At 44.3% G+C, this 23000-nt stretch overlaps 10 non-coding genes across 10 annotated transcripts; 4 read left to right on the forward strand and 6 right to left on the reverse strand.

The window, feature by feature from the left end:
- The first annotated feature begins 3038 nt into the window (after positions 1-3038).
- On the forward strand, positions 3039-3110 carry trnah-gug (transfer RNA histidin (anticodon GUG)). The gene has a single exon. It is a non-coding gene; the product is annotated as a tRNA-His (tRNA).
- Positions 3111-3684: 574 nt separating this feature from the next.
- Positions 3685-3757, reverse strand: trnav-aac (transfer RNA valine (anticodon AAC)). The gene has a single exon. It is a non-coding gene; the product is annotated as a tRNA-Val (tRNA).
- Positions 3758-3866: 109 nt separating this feature from the next.
- trnaf-gaa (transfer RNA phenylalanine (anticodon GAA)) lies at positions 3867-3939 on the reverse strand. Its single transcript has one exon. It is a non-coding gene; the product is annotated as a tRNA-Phe (tRNA).
- A 1024-nt stretch (positions 3940-4963) lies between these two features.
- trnad-guc (transfer RNA aspartic acid (anticodon GUC)) lies at positions 4964-5035 on the forward strand. Its single transcript has one exon. It is a non-coding gene; the product is annotated as a tRNA-Asp (tRNA).
- Positions 5036-5656: 621 nt separating this feature from the next.
- On the reverse strand, positions 5657-5729 carry trnav-cac (transfer RNA valine (anticodon CAC)). Its single transcript has one exon. It is a non-coding gene; the product is annotated as a tRNA-Val (tRNA).
- A 38-nt stretch (positions 5730-5767) lies between these two features.
- trnaf-gaa (transfer RNA phenylalanine (anticodon GAA)) lies at positions 5768-5840 on the reverse strand. Its single transcript has one exon. It is a non-coding gene; the product is annotated as a tRNA-Phe (tRNA).
- A 3570-nt stretch (positions 5841-9410) lies between these two features.
- trnad-guc (transfer RNA aspartic acid (anticodon GUC)) lies at positions 9411-9482 on the forward strand. Its single transcript has one exon. It is a non-coding gene; the product is annotated as a tRNA-Asp (tRNA).
- Positions 9483-10103: 621 nt separating this feature from the next.
- On the reverse strand, positions 10104-10176 carry trnav-cac (transfer RNA valine (anticodon CAC)). Its single transcript has one exon. It is a non-coding gene; the product is annotated as a tRNA-Val (tRNA).
- Positions 10177-15622: 5446 nt separating this feature from the next.
- trnaa-cgc (transfer RNA alanine (anticodon CGC)) lies at positions 15623-15694 on the reverse strand. Its single transcript has one exon. It is a non-coding gene; the product is annotated as a tRNA-Ala (tRNA).
- A 4034-nt stretch (positions 15695-19728) lies between these two features.
- On the forward strand, positions 19729-19800 carry trnat-cgu (transfer RNA threonine (anticodon CGU)). The gene has a single exon. It is a non-coding gene; the product is annotated as a tRNA-Thr (tRNA).
- The last annotated feature ends 3200 nt before the right edge of the window (positions 19801-23000 follow it).

The raw sequence follows: 23000 nt of genomic DNA on the forward strand, positions 1-23000 counted from the left end.
GGTAGCACGCCTGACTCCAGGTCAGAAGGCTGCGTGTTCAAATCATGTCGAGGTCAGCTGTTACTTTTTCAGGTTCTGCTGGTCCTGAACACGGAATTCACCCCATGCAGTTGAGTTCTATCTGTACACCACATAGATAATCAAAACAAAATAGAGCAGTACAGGACACGCAGTGTGGAGCTCACACAGGCTTACAGTCTCCAGCATTGGAGTGGAGGGGAAAAAAGAACTTTGTTTTTTTTTTTAAGAGAAAAGGCACAGTTCACATCTGCTTAACATCACGTCCAACTTTAGAGACAGCTACATCAGATAATGGAATCCCGGAAGTTTCAGATAACTTTTTTTAATACAGGTTCAAGCAAACCTGAAAGTTAATGAGTTTCCGGACACTTTTGTTTTATTAAAAAGTGTCTGAAGCCTGAAACTGTAATTTGAAAACAAAACCCGCTATTGGACATTAGCAGGTGCTTTTTGTAACGATTTGCTATTTCATGCTGGAAAACAAAGGAAACTGACCCAACGTTTGCTTTCAGGTGCGGTTCATTACATAATATACATCTATTACTGAGGAGCTTGAATAAAATTTACACGAACCAGGTAGAAGTCGAACCTACAATCTTATGATCCGAAATCAGACGCGTTGTTTATTAAACCGCTGGCATTTCACATGACCTGAATTCCCCCAAAGTGTGCTCAGCGCCGCTACTAGTCATGCACCGCTCCGTCTAAAATTTCAAAGTGAGAAACATGTGTTTTCTGATTTTTTATGAGTTTTAAAATATAATCTCTTTAAATCAGACAAGGGGTTTATGTTTCGCACTGAAATTCCGATTGACTGAGAATTCAAAGAAAGACTGTTTTCTTCCACAACACCGTATAATTATCACATCCACCAGACTCTCCAACCTCTCCAGATCTTGCTGGTCGAGCAATTGCTCCGATAAATTAGGTCACGTATAATGTTAAATAATTTCTTCTCAACACAACATTTCCTGGTGCACTTTTTCTCTATGAAAAAAAGATATTTTTCCGTTGCACGATTTCTCGTTTTTTATCAAAGCGTACAGACATAAAAAAGAAGAAGAAATAGTGTCGCAAAAGAACTCTGTCGCCCTTGGGAGATGTCAAACGCATTGGACATGAAAATGGCAGATAAAAGCCAGTTCTCTTCGTTTCTCAGTGTCGGGGCTGCTATGTAAAAGAGGCAATTTGCTCTGAGCGCAGGTTCAGCGCTTACTGAACGCAGATGTCTCAGAGCGGTGTGTCCAAGCGGCTGTAAAAGGTGATGGTTGTCCTGTCACCGTAGCCTAGTTGGTTAAAGCGCTTCTCTATTAAACAAAAGAACCGAGATTCAAATCCCAGCCGTGTCTTTCTTCCTATCTTGTAGTACAAAACGTATCATTTCGGGCAATCACAAAGGGCTTGATTTCGTTAAATGCATGTGTTCATTTCCTTTCTGGAAAACTTGTTTTGATGAAATTCACACAGCTTGCGAAAAATGAAATTCAATTCTTGGTTATCAGTGCAGAAGAAATATTACAGGCTGGCAAAATAAACGGGAAGAGATTTTTTTTTAACCGAAAACTTGTGATTCGAGAAATGACCTTACCAGTCAGTTTCTGTGACGCAATCGGTTAGCGCGTACGGCTGTTAACCGAAAGGTTGGTGGTTCGAGTCCACCCAGGGACGGGGTTCTTTTACAATATAAACATTGTCTTCAGTCGATTGGATTTCTCAGCGAAACCTTAACCATTTTAATATTTGCAGGAAATGCGAGTGTTTAACACGTGTCAGGGTCACCGGGAAATGTCCAATAATGCCCAACATTGCAACTCCCCAGAAAACCATATTCACTCAAAAAAAATTATCGTCGAATCTTCATTTATACTCCAGTTATCCAGAATCCTCTGCTGAAATATTTTAAAAATACAATGCAGGTTTGTTTGAGAACTTGACAAGCATTCTTACAATAGCACTGTGCAGTTGGATTTTGATATTTTGACATATTTACCTTAATTTTAAACATAAATACTATACAGTCTATTGTAATTTTAAAATATGTTAGCTGAGGATGCAAAGGGGTGAAAGGGAAAGGTCAGAGGGTATAGTAAAAACAAGGTTAGGATTGGTGGAGGTGGTAGGGGTGTTGATGGTTTTTCTCTTGTCATGGAAATATAACTATTAATTTTAAAGGATCACTTACTGACGTTAGACAGCTGCCAATTCTCCAGACGCGTCTCTGGAAGGATAAACAGTTTATCCTCCGAGGTTCGTCCAATTTGCTAAAATTGTCCGGGTCCGGATGGAGTTTCAGCAGCCGTTCGCGCTCAGGTTTGTGATCCCGGACGAGCCCCCAAATTGTCATGGAAATATAACTATCAAGGAAGCCACAAGAGAGAGTTCTCACCTGAGTAAGGTCTTTATTTCAATATTGCAATATTGGGAGCCCTGCAAAGTGCAACCAGAGACTCAATTTGTTACAAGCAGTACAGGGTTTTTATAAGACGTTGCGCTGTAAAAAAGTTCAGCACTTGGTCCCTTCTAAAACTTCCCCTTTCTCTAAGAGAAAACAGATTACATCATAGAGCGAGAGAAGAAAAACTAGATTTGTTATTCAAAGCTTATCAGTTACTTTCAGCTAATTCTAATGACCCAGACAGCATATATTGTTTTGGTACATTGTCTTCTAAACTAACCTAAACAGTGTACTTTGTTGACGAACTGTTTTCTAAAATTCTGCACGCACTGTAGCACAGCAGTTACATCCTTGAAATATATTATCTAAAAGCACCAATATATTTTTTCAAAGCTCTCTACATTTTTAAGAATCAATTTACTTATTAGATTTTCACTTCACCGGCATCATGCAAGCAAACTACATAAATATGAGAAAACACGCAAGAGAGTTGTCACTCAGAGTGTCGAAGGGTCGATGTATACTGGGGCTCAGTTGAAATGCAACGTCAGGACTTTTCCGAATTATGTCACACGAAGAGAGCACAGCCCTTTCCGCCCTGCCGCGTGTGTCTCGGTAACTCGCTGTGATCGTATAGTGGTCAGTACTTTGCGTTGTGGCCGCAACAACCCCGGTTCGAATCCGGGTCACGGCAGAATAGGGGCGTCTGCTTTTACTACTCGCACGAATGAAGGCAAAAAAAAGCCAATCGACGTGAACGAACGGCGCTTTACAGAGGAGTACTGCCTGACTGGATCGTTGATGAACGACAGAGGCCACTCCGACCTCTTCTCGGTTTTCTTCAATGACTTACTAAGGATCTTCTTCACATTCGCCCATGCAGGGGAAGCCAGTTACACCAAAGCAAACGCAGGAAAGTGCATTTCAAGCAGAGACCAGGAGGGACTTGTTTACACCGAGAGTGGGCGGAGAATTGAACAATGCGCCCAGCCCTGTTGCTGGAGCCGATTCTTGATGAGCTCTTGGGCTCACTAAGAGGCCCCCGCTGGATGCTAATCTTTCTGTTGTTCTTGCAGGTCCTGCGCTGCTTTTGAGCCGACAGAGCTCGACCTGGTCTGTCGGCACAGCCCAATTGCAAATGATCGGCTCCGCGTACAGAAGGAACGTGCGTTTGGTACAAGAGTGCACGAAGGCACCGGAAATACATTGGGAACAAATGACCGGTCGCTCAAGACCTCTGTGAAGTACAGGAGCGTGCAAAACGAGGCTGTTTCCGCCCGGTCTCGAACCGGGGACCTTTCGCGTGTTAGGCGAACGTGATAGCCGCTACACTACGGAAACCGGTAGGGACTGCTGCTGGTGTCTCGCTTGCGTTTCGGGCTGAGAAAGGGACGCGTCACTTTAGGCAGGTGGCGCTGGAGAGAGGAACAAAGGGCGCGATGAAACAAAATGCCGAAACCCGGGATCGAACCAGGGACCTTTAAATCTTCAGTCTAACACTCTCCCAACTGAGCTATTTCGGCAGTGCGCAAAGCCCACAGCCACCTGCTCCAGCCTTCCTGTGTTGTGGCATGAGCGCACCAAGAGTAGCGGGAGAGTGTTGCAGGAACGTCACTCAGAAGGAAAGCCACCCAGCTGCGCCCTCTGAGCTCTGTCCAGCGCATCTTCCTCGCATGGACTCCTGCCTGCGACGGGCAGGAAACAATTAGCAAGAACAGAACGACACCCCATGGGTGTCTCATGACCGCACCTTACGTTGTGACACGTGCAGGTGTGAGGGGTTGCCGGGCTACTTTGGAGCAGAGCTTGGGCGGAGGGGGGGCGGGAAAGCAGACAAAGAGGTGACACCTCAAGGTCTGCACGATCACAGCTCTCCGCCGCCCCAGGCTTCCGCTCCATAAGCTACTGGACACACCCGCCCCTCCTCACACAGACCGTGGAAAAGCCCCCGAGTGGGAGGGCTCTCTCTTCCTCCCAGGAGCTCTTGGACACGACGCCCAGACAGGGCGCGGGGAGCCGCCGCCTGCAAACACGGCTCCAGGCAGGACTCCACTCCGCAGGAGCCGCAGAGCAGAGGAGATGAGGGCAGCTTAGCTCCTGTGCAGAGACCTGAGCTGTTGTTGCTGTGGATGCTGTCTTTTCTGCACTCGGGGTAGGAGTGAATGTTGAGTTGCCCTTAGAAATGAAGCAGAGCACTTCAACGGCACGGGTGTGTGTGTGTGTGCGCCCTGGTGATTCTGGGAGACAGATCGAACCTGGGCTAAAAGAGAGGGGGCTTAGCCCTCTTCCATTTGCTAGTTCAAAGTTGTACAACCCCTTTGTATCTGCTAGGCGGCGCAGTCGTCGTGCACAAAGAACACTTTGAAAAGCGTCAAAGGCAAGTCATTCCGAGTTGGTCGTTTGTGTTTTCCGTTCAGACGCGAAATGCTGACATGATCTCTCGGCTCCTCGGTTGTCATTTCTGCTCCGTAAAGGGATCACAGCACGCGTCGGCTTCCAGCATGCTGGGTCGGGACACGATGCCAGGGGTTGGAAAGAGCGATGTCTTCCTCGTTAGTATAGTGGCAAGTATCCCCGCCTGTCACGCGGGAGACCGGGGTTCGATTCCCCGACGGGGAGTAGCTTTTCTTTTACCTCCTTAGAGAAATGACTGCCTTTCACTTCTCTGTTTTCTTTCACAGCGTCGTGCACCTTTTCATTGCTCTCGCTTTCAGAGCCTCCGCACGGCAGTCGACTCGACATCAGGAAGCACATTGAAGTGAAAGCAGGAAGCGCTGCGACATGCACTGTGCAGATCCCGCCACACTAAGAGGTGAGTGGGTCTGTTCGATGCACAAAGAACGCTTTGAGAAGCGTCAAAGGCAAGTCATTCCGAGTTGGTCGTTTGTGTTTTCCGTTCAGACGCGAAATGCTGAAATGATCTCTCGGCTCCTCGGTTGTCATTTCTGCTCCGTAAAGGAATCACAGCACGCGTCGGCTTCCAGCACGGTGGGTCGGGACACGATGCCGGGGGTCGGAGAGAGCGATGTCTTCCTCGTTAGTATAGGACCTGTCACCTGTCCCCACCTGTCACGCGGGAGACTGGGGTGCATCAGGACACGCCTTGAAGTGAAAGCAGGATGCGCTGTGACATGCACTGTGCAGATCCCGCCACACTAAGAGGTGGGTCCAGTGGGTCTGTTCGATCACAGCGCTAGGCGAATCCCCAATCCCCTTTTGTGCCTGGCGACAAAAGATGTCTGTTTCCGCCCGGTTTCGAACCGGGGATCTTTCGCGTGTGAGGCGAACGTGATAACCACTACACTACGGAAACGGTGGTAAGACGTGCCCAGCGGCCCAGCGCAAACAAAATACCGAAACCCGGGATCGAACCAGGGACCTTTAGATCTTCAGTCTAACGCTCTCCCAACTGAGCTATTTCGGCAGTGCGCAAAGCCCACAGCCACCTACTCCAGCCTTCCTGTGTTGTGGCATGAGCGCACCAAGAGTAGCGGGAGAGTGTTGCAGGAACGTCACTCAGAAGGAAAGCCACCCAGCTGCGCCCTCTGAGCTCTGTCCAGCGCATCTTCCTCGCATGGACTCCTGCCTGCGACGGGCAGGAAACAATTAGCAAGAACAGAACGACACCCCATGGGTGTCTCATGACCGCACCTTAGGTTGTGACACGTGCAGGTGTGAGGGGTTGCCGGGCTACTTTGGAGCAGAGCTTGGGCGGAGGGGGGGCGGGAAAGCAGACAAAGAGGTGACACCTCAAGGTCTGCACGATCACAGCTCTCCGCCGCCCCAGGCTTCCGCTCCATAAGCTACTGGACACACCCGCCCCTCCTCACACAGACCGTGGAAAAGCCCCCGAGTGGGAGGGCTCTCTCTTCCTCCCAGGAGCTCTTGGACACGACGCCCAGACAGGGCGCGGGGAGCCGCCGCCTGCAAACACGGCTCCAGGCAGGACTCCACTCCGCAGGAGCCGCAGAGCAGAGGAGATGAGGGCAGCTTAGCTCCTGTGCAGAGACCTGAGCTGTTGTTGCTGTGGATGCTGTCTTTTCTGCACTCGGGGTAGGAGTGAATGTTGAGTTGCCCTTAGAAATGAAGCAGAGCACTTCAACGGCACGGGTGTGTGTGTGTGTGCGCCCTGGTGATTCTGGGAGACAGATCGAACCTGGGCTAAAAGAGAGGGGGCTTAGCCCTCTTCCATTTGCTAGTTCAAAGTTGTACAACCCCTTTGTATCACCGGGGTAAAGTTAGCTCGAAGTTCGAAAACGATTTTGGCACGCCTGTAGCGCTTTCACGAAATCTCTTAGAGTTACAAAAACACTTGCTTTGTGTATAAAATACATTGTGGATGATTTCTCAGCCTTTACTTTTTCGTTTTTATGACATTTTTTTGACCAAGCACGAATATGCTTTTGTCCATATCTCCGCAATGGAAGCACAGAACGCCGTCAAACCAAATGCATTTTAAAGACCACGACTTGTGGATATTTCCACACTCTTTACATCAAACTATCAGTGAGCTAATTATCTTTTTTTAAACCTCCGGTTTTTCATCGATGCGTAATTACGCACGAACTGGAACCCGGGGGACCGCTGTGTGCACACGTTCACAACGCGAGAAATACTATTCAATACGGCTTCGTGCGAAAAACCCGTATATGACCATAGGAAGCAGAACAGCGCAGTCTCCCATTACCCAGACTGTAAGCACAGGAATAAAGCTTTGTTTGATTTCTGAAACCCTTCCTTTACGTCCTGTTTTCATTCAGGTAAGGGTCAACTATATTGAAAATACTACTGACAGCAGGAAGATTAAAATATTCTTTACTCAGCAGCTTATTAAAAACAGCTCCCATGATGTTCATACCGACTTTTTACACAGAACACTGACACAGCTTTGTGTTCTGAATCTCTTTTTCTCTTGCTTTTATTTAATGTGGCACAATGCACTGGGATAGGGGTATTCTGTTCACAAACCAATAGCATTTAAACCACAGCACCCACAATGCTGCAGGTAAGTGTTTTGCACACTAAGCAGGTCATCTGACTATTCCCAGCTTTGTTTTGGGTTATGGAACCTTTATTTTTTTATGATTTTCTGAAGGTAACACTACAGGTGGGATGGGTGGGTTGTCTTCATGGCTCAATAGCATTTCAAATACAGCACCCACACTGCTGAAACCAAGTGTTTTACACACCAGACAGGCCCCCGAACCTCATACAACCTTACTGTGGCTGTGGCCCCTGTCTTTATTTTGTAATGAGTTTCTGAAGATAACACTACAGGTAATACACTGGGACAGGTGGGTCGTCTTCATGGCTCAATAGCATTTCAAATACAGCACCCACTCTGCTGAAACCAAGTGTTTTACACACCAGACAGGCCCCCGAACCTCATACAACCTTACTGTGGCTGTGGCCCCTGTCTTTATTTTGTAATGAGTTTCTGAAGATAACACTACAGGTAATACACTGGGACAGGTGGGTGCTGTATTTGAAATGCTATTGAGCCATGAAGACGACCCATCTGTCCCAGTGTATTAACTGTAGTGTTATCTTCAGAAAATCATAAAAAAATAAAGAAAGGGGCCACAGCCACAGCAAGGTTGTACGAGGTTCGGGGGCCTGTCTGGTGTGTAAAACACTTGGTTTCAGCAGAGTGGGTGCTGTATTTGAAATGCTATTGAGCCATGAAGACGACCCACCCGTCCCAGTGTATTACCTGTAGTGTTATCTTCAGAAACTCATTACAAAATAAAGAAAGGGGCCACAGCCACAGTAAGGTTGTATGAGGTTCGGGGGCCCGTCTGGTGTGTAAAACACTTGGTTTCAGCAGTGTGGGTGCTGTATTTGAAATGCTATTGAGCCATGAAGACAACCCACCCATCCCACCTGTAGTGTTATCTTCAGAAAATCATAAAAAAATAAAGGTTCCATAACCCAAAACAAAGCTGGGAATAGTCAGATGACCTGCTTAGTGTGCAAAACACTTACCTGCAGCATTGTGGGTGCTGTGGTTTAAATGCTATTGGTTTGTGAACAGAATACCCCTATCCCAGTGCATTGTGCCACATTAAATAAAAGCAAGAGAAAAAGAGATTCAGAACACAAAGCTGTGTCAGTGTTCTGTGTAAAAAATCGGTTTGAACATCATGGGAGCTGTTTTTAATAAGCTGCTGAGTAAAGAATATTTTAATCTTCCTGCTGTCAGTAGTATTTTCAATATAGTTGACCCTTACCTGAATGAAAACAGGATGTAAAGGAAGGGTTTCAGAAATCAAACAAAGCTTTATTCCCGTGCTTACAGTCTGGGTAATTGGAGACCGCGCTGTTCTGCTTCCTATGGTCATATAAGGGTTTTTCGCATGAAGCCGTATTGAACAGTATTTCTCGCGTTGTGAACGTGTGCACACAGCGGTCCCCCGGGTTCCAGTTCGTGCGTAATTACGCATCGATGAAAAACCGGAGGTTTAAAAAAAGATAATTAGCTCACCGATAGATTGATGTAAAGGCTGTGGAAATATCCACAAGTCGTGGTCTTTAAAATGCTTTTGGTTTGAAGGCGTTCTGTGCTTCCATTGCGGAGATATGGACAAAAGCATATTCGTGCTTGGTCAAAAAAATGTCATAAAAACGAAAAAGTAAAGGCTGAGAAATCATCCACAATGTATTTTATACACAAAGCAAGTGTTTTTGTAACTCTAAGAGATTTCGTGAAAGCGCTACAGGCGTGCCAAAATCGTTTTCGAACTTCAAGCTAACTTTACCCCGGTCTTGTATCTGCTAGGCGGCGCAGTCGTCGTGCACAAAGAACACTTTGAAAAGCGTCAAAGGCAAGTCATTCCGAGTTGGTCGTTTGTGTTTTCCGTTCAGACGCGAAATGCTGACATGATCTCTCGGCTCCTTGGTTGTCATTTCTGCTCCGTAAAGGGATCACAGCACGCGTCGGCTTCCAGCATGCTGGGTCGGGACACGATGCCGGGGGTTGGAGAGAGCGATGTCTTCCTCGTTAGTATAGTGGCAAGTATCCCCGCCTGTCACGCGGGAGACCGGGGTTCGATTCCCCGACGGGGAGTAGCTTTTCTTTCACCTCCTTAGAGAAATGACTGCCTTTCACTTCTCTGTTTTCTTTCACAGCGTCGTGCACCTTTTCATTGCTCTCGCTTTCAGAGCCTCCGCACGGCAGTCGACTCGACATCAGGAAGCACATTGAAGTGAAAGCAGGAAGCGCTGCGACATGCACTGTGCAGATCCCGCCACACTAAGAGGTGAGTGGGTCTGTTCGATGCACAAAGAACGCTTTGAGAAGCGTCAAAGGCAAGTCATTCCGAGTTGGTCGTTTGTGTTTTCCGTTCAGACGCGAAATGCTGAAATGATCTCTCGGCTCCTCGGTTGTCATTTCTGCTCCGTAAAGGAATCACAGCACGCGTCGGCTTCCAGCACGGTGGGTCGGGACACGATGCCGGGGGTCGGAGAGAGCGATGTCTTCCTCGTTAGTATAGGACCTGTCACCTGTCCCCACCTGTCACGCGGGAGACTGGGGTACATCAGGACGCGCCTTGAAGTGAAAGCAGGATGCGCTGTGACATGCACTGTGCAGATCCCGCCACACTAAGAGGTGGGCCCAGTGGGTCTGTTCGATCACAGCGCTAGGCGAATCCCCAATCCCGTTTTGTGCCTGGCGACAAAAGATGTCTGTTTCCGCCCGGTTTCGAACCGGGGACCTTTCGCGTGTGAGGCGAACGTGATAACCACTACACTACGGAAACGGTGGTAAGACGTGCCCAGCGGCCCAGCGCTGAGCTTCGCCAGTGCGATTCAGCTGCTTCCAGTGCCTTTATTGGAGACCGGGGTAAAGTTAGCTCGAAGTTCGAAAACGATTTTGGCACGCCTGTAGCGCTTTCACGAAACCTCTTAGAGTTGCGAGAATGCTTGTTTTGTGTATAAAATACATTGTGGATGCTTTCTCAGCCTTTACTTTGTCGTTTTTATGACATTTTTTTGACCAAGCACGAATATTCTTTTGTCCATATCTTCGCGATGGAAGCACAGAATGCTGTCAAACCAAATGCATTTTAAAGACCACGACTTGTGGATATTTCCACACCCTTTATATCAAACTATCAGTGAGCTAATTATCTTTTTTAAAACCTCCGGTTTTTCATCGATGCGTAATTACGCACGAACTGGAACCCGGGGGACCGCTGTGTGCACACGTTCACAACGCGAGAAATACTGTTCAATACGGCTTCGTGCGAAAAACCGGTATATGACCATAGGAAGCAGAACAGCGCAGTCTCCAATTACCCAGACTGTAAGCACGGGAATAAAGCTTTGTTTGATTTCTGAAACCCTTCCTTTACGTCCTGTTTTCATTCAGGTAAGGGTCAACTATATTGAAAATACTACTGACAGCAGGAAGATTAAAATATTCTTTACTCAGCAGCTTATTAAAAACAGCTCCCATGATGTTCATACCGACTTTTTACACAGAACACTGACACAGCTTTGTGTTCTGAATCTCTTTTTCTCTTGCTTTTATTTAATGTGGCACAATGCACTGGGATAGGGGTATTCTGTTCACAAACCAATAGCATTTAAACCACAGCACCCACAATGCTGCAGGTAAGTGTTTTGCACACTAAGCAGGTCATCTGACTATTCCCAGCTTTGTTTTGGGTTATGGAACCTTTATTTTTTTATGATTTTCTGAAGATAACACTACAGGTGGGATGGGTGGGTTGTCTTCATGGCTCAATAGCATTTCAAATACAGCACCCACACTGCTGAAACCAAGTGTTTTACACACCAGACAGGCCCCCGAACCTCATACAACCTTACTGTGGCTGTGGCCCCTGTCTTTATTTTGTAATGAGTTTCTGAAGATAACACTACAGGTAATACACTGGGACAGGTGGGTCGTCTTCATGGCTCAATAGCATTTCAAATACAGCACCCACTCTGCTGAAACCAAGTGTTTTACACACCAGACAGGCCCCCGAACCTCATACAACCTTACTGTGGCTGTGGCCCCTGTCTTTATTTTGTAATGAGTTTCTGAAGATAACACTACAGGTAATACACTGGGACAGGTGGGTCGTCTTCATGGCTCAATAGCATTTCAAATACAGCACCCACACTGCTGAAACCAAGTGTTTTACACACCAGACAGGCCCCCGAACCTCATACAACCTTACTGTGGCTGTGGCCCCTGTCTTTATTTTGTAATGAGTTTCTGAAGATAACACTACAGGTAATACACTGGGACAGGTGGGTCGTCTTCATGGCTCAATAGCATTTCAAATACAGCACCCACTCTGCTGAAACCAAGTGTTTTACACACCAGACAGGCCCCCAAACCTCATACAACCTTACTGTAGCTGTGGCCCCTTTCTTTAATTTTTTATGATTTTCTGAAGATTACACTACAGGTAATACACTGGGACGGGTGGGTCGTCTTCATGGCTCAATAGCATTTCAAATACAGCACCCACTCTGCTGAAACCAAGTGTTTTACACACCAGACAGGCCCCCAAACCTCATACAAAAATTAAAGAAAGGGGCCACAGCTACAGTAAGGTTGTATGAGGTTTGGGGGCCTGTCTGGTGTGTAAAACACTTGGTTTCAGCAGAGTGGGTGCTGTATTTGAAATGCTATTGAGCCATGAAGACGACCCACCTGTCCCAGTGTATTACCTGTAGTGTTATCTTCAGAAACTCATTACAAAATAAAGACAGGGGCCACAGCCACAGTAAGGTTGTATGAGGTTCGGGGGCCTGTCTGGTGTGTAAAACACTTGGTTTCACCAGTGTGGGTGCTGTATTTGAAATGCTATTGAGCCATGAAGACAACCCACCCATCCCACCTGTAGTGTTATCTTCAGAAAATCATAAAAAAATAAAGGTTCCATAACCCAAAACAAAGCTGGGAATAGTCAGATGACCTGCTTAGTGTGCAAAACACTTACCTGCAGCATTGTGGGTGCTGTGGTTTAAATGCTATTGGTTTGTGAACAGAATACCCCTATCCCAGTGCATTGTGCCACATTAAATAAAAGCAAGAGAAAAAGAGATTCAGAACACAAAGCTGTGTCAGTGTTCTGTGTAAAAAATCGGTTTGAACATCATGGGAGCTGTTTTTAATAAGATGCTGAGTAAAGAATATTTTAATCTTCCTGCTGTCAGTAGTATTTTCAATATAGTTGACCCTTACCTGAATGAAAACAGGGCGTAAAGGAAGGGTTTCAGAAGTCAAACAAAGCTTTATTCCCGTGCTTACAGTCTGGGTAATGGGAGACTGCGCTGTTCTGCTTCCTATGGTCATATACGGGTTTTTCGCACGAAGCGATTTGAACAGTATTTCTCGCGTTGTGAACGTGTGCACACAGCGGTCCCCCGGGTTCCAGTTCGTGCGTAATTACGCATCGATGAAAAACCGGAGGTTTAAAAAAAGATAATTAGCTCACTGATAGTTTGATGTAAAGAGTGTGGAAATATCCACAAGTCGTGGTCTTTAAAATGCATTTGGTTTGACGGCGTTCTGTGCTTCCATTGCGAAGATATGGACAAAAGAATATTCGTGCTTGGTCAAAAAAATGTCATAAAAACGAAAAAGTAAAGGCTGAGAAAGCATCCACAATGTATTTTATACACAAAACAAGCATTCTCGCAACTCTAAGAGGTTTCGTGAAAGCGCTACAGGCGTGCCAAAATCGTTTTCGAACTTCGAGCTAACTTTACCCCGGTGTTTACTGTCAGCAGTCATTGCCTCATTTCCAAAGACTTTTTCACCTGCTCTCAGCTTTTAAAGACAGTCATAAACGCTCAAGAAGTAATTCATGTCAGTTGGAAGTCTGTTTCTGTTGTCTCAGCTCTTGATAAAGAAAAGCCGTGCGTGGGAGACTCCCTCTCTGAAGAAGTTTGCCGTCACCCTGCGAGGGAAAAGAGCCATCAATCACCGAGGCAACCACTGAGACAGTTAACATTAAACACGTGAAATGCGAGATGTTGTGATTTTTTTCCCGCTTAAGGCTTCTATCGTTTTTACTCTAACGAGAAAGACCTCTTTATTAGAAGTGAGATTTTAACAAACGTCTCCAGGGTTAACTGCGACCTGAACGCAACGCCTTAGACCACCAGCCATCTTGCCTGTGGTACTTAGAGCAGCGCTAAAAAAAAATGATCATAACCCGAAAGCGCTTCTTATGCGGATCAGTATATTCCGATACCACTGGCTCTGCAGAAGAAATAAGAAAAGCCGAACTCAAAGCACTGTTTTGCCATTACGGTTACTCTGTCTGCAGCTGCTTTAAGATCTACTCACACCGTGTTGCCATTAAGGCTACCTAGTTAAAAAAAAAACTTATCGTCATCTTTTTGAACGTGATTATTAGACACCCGTTAAATCTCCACCGAGGTTTCTTGAGAGATCGTTCAGCGAGCGAGTATTAAAAAACTACGTCGCTTCCAACCTCTGCTCTCACTGTAAACTCGGACGTGATGTTCTGCAGATGTGCAGTGTGCCTTTCCTCTTGTCGTATTCAAGAGTACTCACTGTGTGCGCTCCTCACTGCGTGTTCTGTACTCTACTGTGATTTAATTTAGATGATTACGTGGAGTAGAGTGACAAGATCTACTTGAACATTTTCGGTTTGTGAAATGAAACACTAAATACACTACTGTAAATACAAGTAATGGACATTTAAAATAACCACAGTACAGCTAAAAGAGTGAAAGACAAGAGACTATTTAGAATGACATTCACAATAGACTTAAGAACAGCACAACCACCCGAAGAGGGACTTGAACCCTGGGCCCTCAGATTAAAAGTCTGATGCTCTACCGACTGAGCTATCCGGGCTCTGAAAGAAATTTGACACTGTCGGGATCCTCCCAAGTCACGTGTCTCTTGTGCCGAAGAGCAGTCATACCTGACCTGTCTGGAATGACCACTGACACTTTATCCAGAAGCGACGGCACCACTCCCAGTAAAATGAGAGAGAAATACAGCATGACATGGGTAGTTAAGGGGCTCCCACAATCCATCTTTCCTCACATTACTGATTTTTTTCAATAGCATTTTGACCTTTTTTCACATTCAGATTTTTTTCACATTTAATAAAATCTTTTAATCAACAACATTAAAAAGAAAACAAATGGAACATTTTTGGGAACAATAATTAAAAAAAAAACTTTCAATGCCTTGGTTGTATACGTGTGCACACCCTTTATTAAAGGGAGTTGCAACAGTGCTGAAATGTAAAGAGCATTTCTGTAGAGAAAACAGCATTTTTTCTGTTTTTCTGCCTTGATGTTAAGCTTAGGGAGCCTGTCTTTTAGAAATTCTATTTTATAACACCTTGCACACCCTCCCGGCAGACTAACAAATATTTTTTTGGAGAAATTGGCTCACACACCGGAAGACACTAACGTTTATTTACGTTAGAGTATGTGAATAACAGTTTATCCGAAAAAGTTTGTAATTGTGATTTTGTTAAAATTCAATAAATCGTCTATCATCAGTAAGTAATTATTAAGAAAGTGTTTTCTTTCATAAACTATAAGACAATTTAGAGAGTTTATAGGTCATAAACGTCGGTTATGTTCTTTTAACTCTAGCATTCAGGATCCAAACCCAGGTGCGGACGGTTGTGTTTCTTGAATCTCTTGTAATCATCAAAAGTCGATATGTAGTCCTTCAGTACTTTCTCGAGTTGTGCCATGGATATTTTATACGATCAATACTTGTCATGCTCTTTTGCATTTTCATTAACAAACGGCAAAAGTTCAAAGTGAGTTTATGGCTGTGCTTCACATCTACACGAGAGCACTTGTAACAGTACAGGACACGCAGTGAGGAGTTCGTGAAGCTTTCAGTTTAGTGCGGAGATCAGAAGGAGGATTCGCTCGCTGAATGATCTCTCAAGAAATCCCGGGTGAGATTCAAGAGGTGTTTTCTGCAACAGCCACGGCAAGTGTGAAGCAATCTCTGGATTTCCTGAATTTGAACTAAATTATTAGGGTTAGGGTTAGGGTTAGTTCAAATAATTTAGGATTTAACAGAACTAAATGAGGTACATTTAAAACAGCAGCGCAACTCTGCAGCACGTCGAGTGTGCCTGCATTTAGTTGTGTAAACCTGGCTCTCTCTGAACACAAGGAAAGAGTTCTCACTCAACAGAAGATTGCAATGTGAGTACTGTAATACAAAGCACCTGGAGATGCCAGGGATTGAACCAGGGACCTCATACATGCGAAGCATGCGCTCTACCACTGAGCTACATCCCCGATGGCAAAGTAATGGAACAGACTTGTCCAGATGCTCACTGATCACAATCCACCACTCACGAAGAATGCCTGCAGTTTCCCACTTTCGCGTTTCCTCTACTACAGAGTAAATGCATGGGAATGAAGAAATAAGGAAGGAAAAATAATCGCATTGAAGCTTCAAGAGACTGGGCACAAATTAATCTATTATTTTTGTATCCAGTCATACGTGCGACGGTGGTTAATTCCCAGACGGGGGAGTGCTTTTTTTCTACCTTCTTACTCGACTGTCTTTCAATTCTGTTTTATTTGAAAGCTTTTTGCATCTTTTAAGTGCTCTTGATTAAACTATGCATAGAAAAACAGCACTACTGATGATTTTCATGGACCGATGTACACTTGTTCTGTACAACTCGAGTGATAAAGCCCTGTCTGCAAATATTGTAGAAGAAAATAAAAGGGTGAAACAACGCCCCACCACAGGAATGGTAACAGGAAGGATCGTGTTCTTATTTGATAAGTCCTTTTGAGATGTCTTGTCAATGCACACAGGCGTTAGAGCTGAATAATTTACTTTTAGTGGTGTTTTTAAACAAAGATGGAACATGTTATTTCTATACCAGGAAGAAAGGAGCAGATTTTAACTTTAAGAGGCAAAAGCGACACCTTATCAAAGCTAAAATTAATTGAAAAGACATCACAACAAAAGAGTGGAGCCTTGAGTGAATAAGATTAGTTTTCATTGGACGTCTGTAGGTGAGAGAGAGGATTGTGACAATTTGCAGGTGCTTCTCGGAAGTGCGTTGGTGGTACAGGCGCCTTCCAAATAATTGAGTCGGGTTTGAATCCCAGCCAGTACAAACCCAAATCTTTTCAAGATAATTTGTTGTCCGCTAACACATCTTTTGAAACACTACAACAGGTAACACCCCGTGTGAAACATCATGAACATCTGTTAAAGCCTGAGTTTTACATACTCTAACGTAAATAAACGTTAGTGTCTTCCGGTTTGTGAGCCAATTTCTCCAAAAAAATATTTGTTAGTCTGCCGGGAGGCTGTGCAAGGTGTTATAAAATAGAATTTCTAAAAGACAGGCTCCCTAAGCTTAACATCAAGGCAGAAAAAATGCTGTTTTCTCTACAGAAATGCTCTTTACATTTCAGCACTGTTGCAACTCCCTTTATAAAGGGTGTGCACACGTATACAACCAAGGCATTGAAAGTTTTTTTTTAAATTATTGTTCCCAAAAATGTTCCATTTGTTTTCTTTTTAATGTTGTTGATTAAAAGATTTTATTAAATGTGAAAAAAATCTGAATGTGAAAAAAGGTCAAAATGCTATTGAAAAAAATCAGTAATGTGAGGAAAGATGGATTGTGGGAGCCCCTTAACTACCCATGTCATGCTGTATTTCTCACTCTACTGGGAGTGGTGCCGTCGCTTCTGGATAAAGTCTGTCAGTGGTCATTCCAGACGGGTCAGGTATGACTGCTCTTCGGCACAAGAGACACGTGACTTGCGAGGATCCCGACAGTGTCGACTTTCTTTCAGAGCCCGGATAGCTCAGTCGGTAGCGCGTCAGACTTTTAATCTGAGGGCCCAGGGTTCAAGTCCCTCTTCGGGCGGTTGTGCTGTTCTTAAGTCTATTGTGAATGTCATTCTAAATAGTCTCTTATCTTTCACTCTTCTAGCTGTACTGTGGTTATTTTAAATGTCCATTACTTGTATTTACAGTAGTGTATTTAGTGTTTCATTTCACAAACCGAAAATGTTCAAGTAGATCTTGTCACTCTACTCCACGTAATCATCTAAATTAAATCACAGTAGAGTACAGAACACGCAGTGAGGAGCTCACACAGTGAGTACTCTTGAATACGACAAGAGGAAAGGCACACTGCACATCTGCAGAACATCACGTCCGAGTTTACAGTGAAAGCAGAGGTTGGAAGCGACGTAGTTTTTTAATACTCGGTCGCTGAAGATCTCTCAAGAAACCTCGGTGGAGATTTAACGGGTGTCTAATAATCACGTTCAAAAAGATGACGATAAGTTTTTTTTAACAAGGTAGCCTTAATGGCAACACGGTGTGAGTAGATCTTAAAGCAGCTGCAGACAGAGTACCCGTAGTGGCACCACAGTGGTTTGAGTTCGGCTTTTCTTATTTCTTCTGCAGAACCAGTGGAATCGGAATATACTGATCCGCATAAGAAGCGCTTTCGGGTTCTGATCATTTTTATTGAGCGCTGCTCTAAGTACCACAGGCAAGATGGCTGGTGGTCTAAGGCGTTGCGTTCAGGTCGCAGTTAACCCTGGAGACGTTTGTTAAAATCTCACTTCTAATAAAGAGGTCTTTCTCGTTAGAGTAGAAACGATAGAAGCCTTAAGCGGGAAAAAAAATCACAACATCTCGCATTTCACGTGTTTAATGTTAACTGTCTCAGTGGTTGCCTCGGTGATTGATGGCTCTTCTCCCTCGCAGGGTGACGGCAAACTTCTTCAGAGAGGGAGTCTCCCACGCACGGCTTTTCTTTATCAAGAGCTGAGACAACAGAAACAGACTTCAAACTGACATGAATTACTTCTTGAGCGTTTATGATCGTCTTTAAAAGCTGAGAGCAGGTGAAAAAGTCTTTGGAAATGAGGAAATGACTGCTGACAGTAAACAGAGCTGACGCTCAGCTGCAGACAAGCGCTCGTTAGTATAGTGCTGAGTACCCCCGCTTGTTGCGCGGGAGACTGGGGTACGTTTCTGTGACAGGGCGCTGGTTTAATTTTTTAACAACCTGACTTCACTTAAAAAGTGTGTACTGTGTACTACGTTTCGGACTAGTTAGTGCGGTAGAATATGGAGATCATCTCCAGCTTTGAGCTCAACTGCAACAAGAAGTCATGCTAAATGTAGTATAGTGAGTAGACAACGCGAGACAACAGAACGAGAGTAGAAGGCAGGAATATAAGGTGTAAGGGCGTGATCTGTGTAGTTAACAAAATAGTTAAAATAATATAAAAACTTCTCTAAATTTAGATACACAACATTTATGGTGACCAGAGATGAGTGCTTGACGGACTCAAAGCGAGCAGAACACTGCAGATTTTAGTTCTCTTGCTGGTAGAAACGAACTTTTGAATTTTCGGACTTTTCGTTTAGCTTGCGCCATGGAAGATATGGCAGCCGCGCCGAGAAGCTTTGCTTATGCACAGCTTTTTCCACCGCTTCTACTGAACCTCGGAGCCCCGGATTTGTATACGGAATACAAGATATGGATGGAGTCGTACAGATTTTTTTTTAAATAGCCAGTGGATCTACAGAAGCTCAGGATGCCGTGAGACGTGCTACACTACTGCACTGTATCGGGGCTCCCGTGCAGTGGATTTTCGCCAACCTCCCTGGAGAAAAAGACTGTAGCTGCCTTAGACGCTTACTTTACACCGCGGAGAAATGTGGTTTTGGAACGGCATAAATTTAGGCAGAGAACTTAGTCTCAGGACGAATCTGTTGATGCTTTTGTGACTGCACTAAGAGAACTGGCTAAATCTTGTGACTTTGGAGTATTGGAAACTGACATGTTAAGAGATCAACTTGTGGAAAAATGTGCACATAAGAGACTATAAATTGCTGCAGGAGGAAGGGCTGACTTTAGAAAGAGCTCTTACAGTCGCTAGAATTCATGAAGCAGCTCAAGCAGAATCAAGAATGCTTTCTGACCACAGTGACAAAGTGACACTGAACGGGGCGCTCGCTCAAACTTTACAAACAAAAGCCGAGCAGCAGGACGCAGTCATGCTAGAGAAATAGAAGAACAGGGGACGGCTGACATTACATGTTACAGGTGCGGACTAACAATGCACAAAGCAGATGAATGCGGAGCGTGAACAGCAAAATGTCTACACTGCAAGAAAACAGGACATTGTGCACATGTCTGCAGAACATCACGTCCGAGTTTAAGGACAAGTATCCCTTTTATTGTTGTTGCTGCCTCCGGTTTACATTTGGTGATGTAAACCAGATTCAGAAAAAAATAATTTCAACAACCTTATTCCCATACTTACTCGAAGGCGCGGTGGCCAAGTGGTAAGGCGTCGGTCTCGTAAACCGAAGAGCGTGGGTTCAAGCCCCACCCGTGCCAGTTTCACTTGTCATCGCTTTCCTTTAGTTTCAAAGGTAAAAAAAACTCAACTCGCAATGTAGGGATCTCAATAGTAAGAGATCATAACTGTCGCAAGTGATTAGTATTCTTGCATATCGTGCCTTGTTTTTTAGTCGACAAAGCTTGTTTCTCTTCACACCCATCTTCCGAATGATCGCCTCAGCATTGGGAAGGAACGTGCGCTTGGTACAGCCCCCGACTCCATGGTCTGATCACAAACAGATCAGTTGAGCTGTCAGTCCAGGTTGGAAGTAACGTTCGAAAGCACTAAAAATCTGACTTAGGAACGAGAAGACCGTGTTTTTTTAAACGAGTAAACGATAAAATAATATACTGCCTGCAAGACTATATCAAGTTCAAGTTCAAGTTCAAAGTTCAAGTTTATTGTCATTATACTCATACACAGGTATATGGTATAACGAAATGCTATTTAGCTAGCTCTCGGACATAAGTAGTACAAAGAAAAAAACACAACAACAATACAATTGTATAACAAAAGAAAGACAGAGACAACAGCCGATGTCCAAAAAACAACAGGCAGCGTGCAAAACAACAAAAAGGTAACAGGTTATGTGCAAAAACACGCATCAAAAGAATGAAATAAAGGGATAGAAATGATGGGGAGTGAGCTTTTGACATGTATGGTAGAGGTAGATTTTCAATGTGTGTTTGGGTTTTTGGTAAGAAAGAAGGCACTGTGAGGTTCAGATCACAGGTGAGAGGTGAGGAGAGAGTGAGAAAGGCTGGGAGTTTAATAGTTTGATAGTGCGGGGGTAAAAACTGTTTCTGAGTCTAGTAGTCCGGACCGGAATGCTCCGGTACCGTTTTCCATGTCATACTAAACGCCACAAATTGTGTTAGTCCAGTCGTATCAATCGTCCTAAAATTACGGAAAATCGGATGCGACTGGTGCAGGCAGCATCTATTTCTTCAGGATAGTCGAGCGGTTTAAAACAGCAAATTCACAGCTTCGTGTCCTTTAAGCTTTGTGTTTCACTCTCCAAATAGAGGCACAGGTTCAAATCCCAGTCCCGACAATCAGGCGTTTTACCCTGTCTTTTTTACCTGCCTTTACACTGTTTCAGTCTTCTTGTGCTCCCTGACAATCACAGTACGAGGAAAACGGAGAAACTGTTTGGCAAAAACATAACGGACAGAAAAAAGCTTCGTAAACACGTGAATGTGATTAGCAGCAGTAAGGTATGTATTCAAATGTTTAAGGCTGATTTATAACAGCAGCAGAAGAAAGGTGCAGCCTTTGTGAGAATTCGCGGGTTTTTATGCTGCTTGGACTTCTTTCAAGCCTATGAAGTGACCCCCGTTTTATTTTCATTTTCAAACTTCAGAACCGAATAACAAAGAGGTTTCATGAGTGACAGCATTCCGTTCCAAATACCGTTTCCACGATGTATTCAGCGACGGGAATGAAATATTTTAGTGCTGGCTCAAATGCGAGGAATTTCAGAAAAACCTGGAAAAGCAACGCTTGCAGTAAATGACAAATGTAATGCGTGTAGTCAGCATGAACAGAACAACGCAATGCTCTGTAAAAACGATCTGAAGCCGCAATTACTCTTTTATCTCGGGCAGTTCATTCCGATACGTTTCCGCAGAATAAATGAAATGCCGAGCTCCAAACATGTTGTTGCCATTATTGTTACTCCTGCTGCTGTAGTTTTAAGCTTTAATCAGTGGGTATGTAATGTTGTAAAGGGGCTGGACTACTTTGTTCAGTCCAAATTCCACTATGTGAATTTATGCTTTTTTAATATAAGCATTAACAATACAATGCGTGCTAAAAAACCCTTACTTATTAGCTTAAGAAACGGCAGTGTTTTGACAAAGTGTGGTATTCGAACAGAAAATGCTGAAGTGTTTAATACTTGCTTGTGAGCAGATCTCCCTCGATTTAGACAAACTCTTGTTCGGCTGATGATTTCAGATCAAAATCTGAATCAAGTGGAAAGAAAGCTGAATTACGCTGGGTACTGGGTATCACTGTTACGCCATCAGGTCATGCTAGGAGGATTGGGGGGATGAAATTGACACAGAGGGACCCAATGTGGGGGCTGAACCCACAGTTCTGAGATTAAGAGATTCTTGCTCTATGGACTGCTCCTATATAACTCTTGTGCTCCAGCAGTAATGTTTCTGGGTGTGGATGAACATGACATTATAGACTGACAGCAGGAACACGTGACCCACAGGCAGTGACAGTTTCGCTATATTTGGCTGCAGTCTATTGTGTTGAGAGCAGCATTAACTTTCCTGCAGAGATGGGAGTGCCTTTAATACAGCTCTTTCAATCGGACAGAGTAACAGGAACTGACCTAAAGTTTCGTCTGTGGATCCATCTCCACATGGGGGAAAGAGACAGTAAAATTGCGATGAAGAAACAGAAAGATTTGTGCTCGCTGCAAAGTAGGAAAGAGGTGGTCAGACACATGAAACAGCTTGGTGATAATTTGCAGTGACAATTTTATGTTATTTAGTACATGGATTTCTCTTCATGTTCCTTAAGATGTGTAATTTGTATGTTGGTTGTATGAGAACAGTTTCTCCTAAAGTCCTGTCAATTGACAGTGGAGAGCTAGCTGGTGCACATCTTCAAGAAGACTCTCTTTAAGGCGATTACAAGTTTCTCGAACAAATTTGTGTCATATTTTTAAAATAGTTTAGCTAATGAGCAACGAGAGTACAAATAAATTCTCCCACCCTCCATTTGAAGATAAAACTCCATGTGCGAGTCAAAGTTTCCTTGAAGCTACTGACGTTCGTCATTATTGGACATTCCCGATGATATTGACTAAGAAGCTCAATTTTTACATGTTGTAGTTCAACATGTGCAAAACATTCGTATCCCCTGCAAATATCGGCAAGGTCAGTGATATTCTCAACAATTTGTGCCATTGCAATTCGTGCGATTGGTGCCATACTTTTTCGAAATGTATACTGACATGCCAGGATCAGAGGGTCATATTTAAAAAACTGGTGCATTAAAATTTCTTGTACTTCAGGATTTTGATAGTCTGTTACATTGTCTTTCACACGTTGGTGTCAGAACTGTGAGACATTTTCATAATCGGGGGGAAGGCCGTAGCAATAAGCAGAAAGTGCAGTCACCTTTTCCCAGTGTAAGTCCGTGTTGTGGTGAGTTTTTAAAATTGGTTTGCGATTTT

Source organism: Lepisosteus platostomus, chromosome 5, assembly GCF_059453375.1.
Source record: "Lepisosteus platostomus isolate fLepPlt1 chromosome 5, fLepPlt1.hap1, whole genome shotgun sequence".
Taxonomy (NCBI): Eukaryota; Metazoa; Chordata; class Actinopteri; order Semionotiformes; family Lepisosteidae; genus Lepisosteus; species Lepisosteus platostomus.